This window comes from Curcuma longa, chromosome 11 (assembly GCF_044706935.1).
Source record: "Curcuma longa cultivar G26 ecotype Majalengka, Jawa Barat chromosome 11, ITB_CL_G26_1.1, whole genome shotgun sequence".
NCBI classification, from domain to species: Eukaryota; Viridiplantae; Streptophyta; class Magnoliopsida; order Zingiberales; family Zingiberaceae; genus Curcuma; species Curcuma longa.
This window is the reverse complement of record NC_133871.1, coordinates 6,418,085-6,424,463: the sequence shown is the minus strand read 5'-3', so window position 1 is coordinate 6,424,463 and position 6,379 is coordinate 6,418,085. Positions and strand designations below refer to the sequence as shown.

At 40.3% G+C, this 6,379-nt stretch overlaps 1 pseudogene; it reads left to right on the top strand.

The window, feature by feature from the left end:
* The first annotated feature begins 795 nt into the window (after positions 1 to 795).
* LOC141837030 (UPF0481 protein At3g47200-like) lies at positions 796 to 2,577 on the top strand (annotated as a pseudogene).
* The last annotated feature ends 3,802 nt before the right edge of the window (positions 2,578 to 6,379 follow it).

The window sequence follows — 6,379 nt, the reverse complement described above, 5'->3', positions numbered from 1 at the left end:
TGGGGCCAGGGGAGTCACGAGCTCTACTGCTGGCTGCAGTCGATGGGGTACGCTACCGCTGAAGGAGAGCCAAGCCTGATTAATTTGTTGATTTATTCTGAGGTCATGTTTGCAATTATTTTTGGGTTTAGGGTTTGTTTTTATTTCATGTTGTTAATTTTATTAAAATAAATTATAAATTGTACGTGTCATTTGGATACAAAAATACTAAAATAAATATTAAAATTTAGATTGGATCTATGTCCATTTCATCAAATAATTTAGATAAGTTGAATTAAAATTTTATCAATTAATTTTAAAATGAATTCAAATAAGTTAACTCGCCTAGGTCCGTGATTTTCTCCACGTATTGAAAAAGTTTATTTATATATTTTAAATTTTAAAATTAAAATAGAAAATTTAATGGATTAGTGATGTCTAAATCATAATTCAAGTTTAAAATTTTTAACTCGATCAATTTAAATTGTAATCCAAATTTAAAATTTTTAATATTTTTTTATTTTTTGATAAGTTCGTAGGTTGGCCCGCCTACCTCAGAATTGATTGGATTGGGTTGGAGGTTTTTCAAACTTGTTAAATTAGTGGGCCGGCCTATCTCGCCATATAATATGATGAATTTTTAATAGATTGGTCCGCTCCCATGATTGACCCGTTCAATCAAAATTATTTGATGGACAAAAGAAAAGTGTAAAACTTTGATCTGTACCATCAAACTTTGATGTAAATAATTATCATCTCAACCGTCTTCGCCTATATAGGACCTTGCTTTGTATGAGAAATTAAGTAGCAATCCATAAGCAAGCTTGAGATTGTTCGGACAAAAGTATGAGGCAGCAGCTGAAATATATATAGAGCTACTTTAGCCTGGCGAAAAGCTTTCTAAGGTTGGTTTTAATTTTTATCAGTCACCTGATCCATTTTCCTTAATTTCCTTTCCTTTGTGCTATTTCCTTCCTCTGTCATTATAATCTTCAAGGGGAAATCCTTGTGCTATTTTATTTTCCTTAAGTGACAGAGGCACCAAGCCAAAAATGGGCAGATCCTTTGGAATCACGATGAATAACACAGAAGATGGGGGGATTGGGACATTTGGACCTTCCTCTGTTAGATCGCTGCATTTATAGCTAACTACTTGAATCATTGCAATCCTCAAGGGCAAATCCTTTGGAATCAAAGATGAATAACACAGAAGATGAGGGGATTGAGACATCACTGGACATGGACTGGGTAGTCTCATTGAAGGAGAGGGTGTCAGACACAAAATTTAGTGACAGAGGCACAGAGCCAACAATATACAGAGTCCCGGATATCTTGAAAAAGGTCGACTCCCAAGCCTATGAGCCATTGCTCGTCTCGCTCGGCCCCTACCACCGCGACAAACCTCATCTCCAGGCCATGAATCAGCTCAAATGGAAGTGCCTCAAGTATGTCCTCGAGAAGAGATCTGATATGGTCTTGGAGGACTATCTGGATCGATCAAGAAGCTGGAAACACGAGCACGCGATGCCTATTCGGAGGAAGTGGAGATGGACAGCAACAGTTTTGTGCAAATGATGTTGCTGGACGGATGCTTTCTGATGCTTGCAATAATGAAGTGGACCGATATTGAGATTTCAAAAGAGATTACCTGGATGGAGAGTGCCTCCTCGTTGACTCCATATTTAGTAGCACGAGATATCTACGTGCTCGAAAACCAGCTTCCTTTCTTTCTTCTTGAAACTTTGTACGAATCTGCATTTCCTCCCGACCCTTCCTTTCGAAAGTTAACATTCAACTTCATTCCCGCATGCATTTCTCAACAAAATTGGAACTTTCCTCCGACAATATTGAGACATATCACCACATAATTCATCTTTTGCTTTCTTGCATCGATCCGACAACAATCCATGACATTGGCAATGGCAATGAGTCCTCCACATTTGGCTTCCTCTGCAACTTTAAGTTAAAACAGTATTCGTATCTCTGGTGTCTTTGTCAAATTGTTCGAGATGTTAACCCCGAGGAGGATCTCCATGACTCACCATGGATTCCCAGTGCTACAGTATGCAATGAAGCTGGAATTCCCTTCGTAAGAAAAAAGAGACAAAGAGTTTCCTGGACATTACATTTCATAACGGCAAGTTGGAGATTCCCCAACTTCGAATAGGGGACCACACCAACTCGCTCTTGAGAAATCTTATCGCGTACGAGCAATGTTCAACGGATTCCAAGTTCCATGTTACATCCTATGTGGTGTTTATGGATTCCCTCATCAATACGGCAGCAGATGTCGAATTGCTTCAACAACATGAAATCATTATTAATGACTTAGGGAGCACCCAACAAATTGCCACTCTATTTAACAAACTTGGCACGAATGTCTGCTTTAACCGTGATGATTTCTACCTTGAGGACGTCGTCATCACTGCCATGAGGAAGCGCTGCGACACTAGATGCAACAAATGGCGCGCAAGATTGAATCGCGATTACTTTAGTAATCCTTGGTCAGCTATCTCATTATTTGGTGCTCTTGCAATTTATTCTTACTTGATACAAACCACGTTACTGTTCCGAGCTATTTTCAATCGTCCAAACTAGCTAGCTTCCTCACTTAAAAGTAGATTGTCAGTCAGAACGAGGGAATGCTAGCTAGCTTCTTGTTGTTTAGAAACTAAGTTTTGTTGCCTATGAAGGACGTATCATATGCATGTGTATGAAGATATGCGTTGTTGGTGAATAAAGGGATATTATTAATTTCCTAAATTCTATAAATACAGATGTCTAGGTTACGTTGTTTCTTTTCATGTTATCCATCCTATCAAGGAGCATGTTGAGAAGGTTAGGGTGTCCCCGGGGCAATGGCGTAAACGGTAGGACAGATCCCGGGTTGTAACCCAGGGACCCGAGGTTCGATCTCAGCCGGATGACACCTCATGCTCTTAGCTCTGACCTTTACTCTGACTTCACAATTGGAAGACAACTAAGTCACATCCATTCTGATTGTTACGTTGCTTCACAGCAGATAGATAGATAGATAGATTAGATAACTTAAACAGGTTGTGAGCTAGTGCATTAAAATATATATATAATTCACATATATAATCAAGTCTGAAATTCTTCCAACTCATCATTTTCCAAATACAAACTGCAACAGTTGAGAGGAGGAGATCTATGAAGACTGCAGCAGCCAGCTCTCCATGTGCATTGCCACATGCTCTGCATGATTGCAGAGGTCAGTTTATCTGAGTCTACCTCAAGATCGAGCACTCATTTTGAGGCTGAGGAGGATGAGGAAAAGGGAGCTAGGAGGTCCCCAGCTACGGCGTATTTGCAAGAATTTTTTTTCAAATAGGGAACGCAATCAAAGGATGCTGGGCATCTGGATTGGCCACCGTATGCGCTTCCCGATTTACCCTGGTGGTCGGTGGGAAAATTCCGTGGGACTGGACCGACCACTCCCAGGGATTGAGTCCATGACTCTGACTAGACTTTATCATTTTTTTGTTGAGAAGGTTAGGGCTTCCACTTGACGCAGCCGAGTTGATACTCGGATGGTAGAGATTTGTTAGATCAAATTAGACAGAGTGTCCGTTTCGCCTTAAATCTCATTAAGTCGAGCATCAGCAGGAGCTCTACCACGCACCTTTTCATGGGAAAACATAACATTAGTCTCCCATCACCACTAAATCCTCTCACTACAAAAAAAGCTGGATTTACCGACAGAATTACCGACGAAATATTATTCCGTCGCTAATTTTAGCGACGGAATTATAATTTTCCGTCGCAATGCGTCGTTAACACGACGGAACCGTAATACAACAACAGATTATTTACACTAACCGATTTTCCGTCGCTATTTAACGACAAATATTATAATTTCCCGTCGTTAATTAGCGACGGATAATAATTATCCGTCGCTAATTAACGACGGAAATTTATTTCCGTCGCAAATCCGAATAAATTTTTTTAAATCCGTCCGGAACCCTAGAATAGCGACGGAAATTTATTCCGTTGTTAAACAGCGACGGAAATTAATTATCCGTCGCTAATTAGCGACGGAAATAATTATCCGTCGCTAATTAATTTCTGACGAACGATTTTTTGTCGCTAATATCGACATTTTTACTCGACCTTTTTTTTTCTCCGCCTGCCTGCACGAGCTCGATTTTTCTCCTCCGTCTCCGACTCTCACGTCCTCTCCTCCCCCGGCGATCTCTTCCCCGGCAACATCTCCTCCGGCGATCTCTCCCCCGGCAACCTCTCCTCCGTCAACTTCTCCTCCCCGACGGAACTACTCCTCCGGCTTCGGCTCCGCCTCCCACGCACACCGAACTTCTCCTTCAGCTCCCTAATCCGTCGACTTCTACCGCACCGAACATCTCCTCGGCTCCCACGCGCGTCGAACTTCTCCTCCGGCTCCAGCTCCAGCTCGTACGTAGAACCTCTCCTACGGTGGTAAAATTTTAATTAGGGTAAAATTTTAATTAGGGTTGCATGGAAAATTTTAATTAGGGCTAGCTCTAACTGTCACATTGGTTTGGTTGTATGGTTAAAGGCATGGTTAATTAGGGCTAGCTCTAAATTTTAATTAGGGTTGAATGGAAAATTTTAATTAGTGCTAGCTCTAACTGTCACATTGGTTGGTTGTATGGTTAAAGGCATGGTTAATTAGGGCTAGCTCTAATTGTCACATTAGGGTTGCATGGTTAAAGGCATAGCTGCCCCATGGTATTATTGATGCTTACATCCCTAAATTAGTTCATGTAAATCATAGGACTGTAAAATAGGATGGTAATTTAGTTAAGCTTTTAATTTTAGACTGTAAAATAGGATAGTTATGCCCCATGGTTAGAGGCATATATAGCTGTCACACTCAAGATTGGCTTGTTACATGGAAAATTGATACTCAAGATTACTCAAAATTTTGAGAAAATAAAAATAAACATAGAAATTAAGATAAAAGAAAACACCAATGAAGGCCCCTATTGCTTCTTAAGTTGAGCTTAAGATCAGATTCACTACAAAAGATCCTGAGATGTCATATACATCACTGTTCGCAGCAATGCAAATTAAGTTATGTGTGCGTTAAATTTAATATATTATTTATATTAAATGCAAATTAAATTTAATATATTATTTCTATTTAATGCAAATTAAGTTATGTGTATATTAAATTTAATAAATTATTTCTATTAAATGAACATTTATTTTTCCAGGAGTTTACAATGTATATGAATAAAGCTTGGATGTATAATAGATTAGATGATGGATTTATCCGAGTTGAATTTTATGCTGGAGTCGAAGAGTTTGTAAACTTTGCTAAGAGTCATCCAAAAATATACTTTTGAGCCAGGACATGAGCGGGAGTTTCAAGATGCCTGGAATGCTGCTGCTGGCAAATTATATAAAGATATGCTATATAAAGTTAGAAGTAAGGGCAGCAGACCATCTTGGATCCCAGAGGACATCTGGGCTGCATGACAAGCAGTATGGCATGCAGAAAGATGGCAAACAAATGCAGAGATAGCTCGGTCCAACAGAAAAACCGAGATAGCTGGCCCTAGCACCGGATCCACAAAACATACAGCTGGATCCCGCTCCATTGTGGAGCATACCTTAGACTTGGTAAGTTTACAATTAATATATTTTAATTAATTATTAATGTCATTATTTTTATTTAATTGTATTTTTGATTTTTCAGGAGCACCAGTTACAGCGTCCTCCTACTTGTTGGGAGATTTTTACAAAGACACACAAGTCTAAGGATGACACTTTTATTGATGCTCGCTCGCAGGCCATAGACGTAAGAAATTAATTTTTTTATTTATTTTACATTACCGGCATGTAATTATTTTTTCTAATCTTAAATTTTATAATAATTTATTTTTAAATAGATTGAATATTCAACTAGAGTTGCACAGGCATCTGCGCCTGCAGTTGAGGGAGGAGAGAGGCAGGAGCTCTCAACCGACCAGTTGAATGAGATCTACTATGATGTGATCGGTGGAAGGAAGAAGAGCTCCACCCTCTACGGTCTAGGGTCCCAGGCTCGAGTCGTATATGATCGTGTGATGGCCCCTAGAGCCAGGGGTCGTCCCAGCGGATCAGATTCAGCGATAGAAGCCCTACAAAAAGAAAATCAAGAATTAAAGGATCGACTCGCGGGGCAGCAAGATCGACTTGCTGCATTAGAGGCGTAGGCAGAAAGTCAAGCTCGGCTTGGGCGCCAGATGGCGGCCTGGATGGAGGCCTTCGGCCAGACGCCCTCGCAGCCTGCTTTTGATGCGCTGCGAGCTGCGATGCGAGGTGCGGACCCTGATACGGAGACTCAGGACCCTAATGCTCCTGATCAGTAGCTGTCTGCAAGGTAGGTTAGCATTTCTATTACTTTTAATTTTTT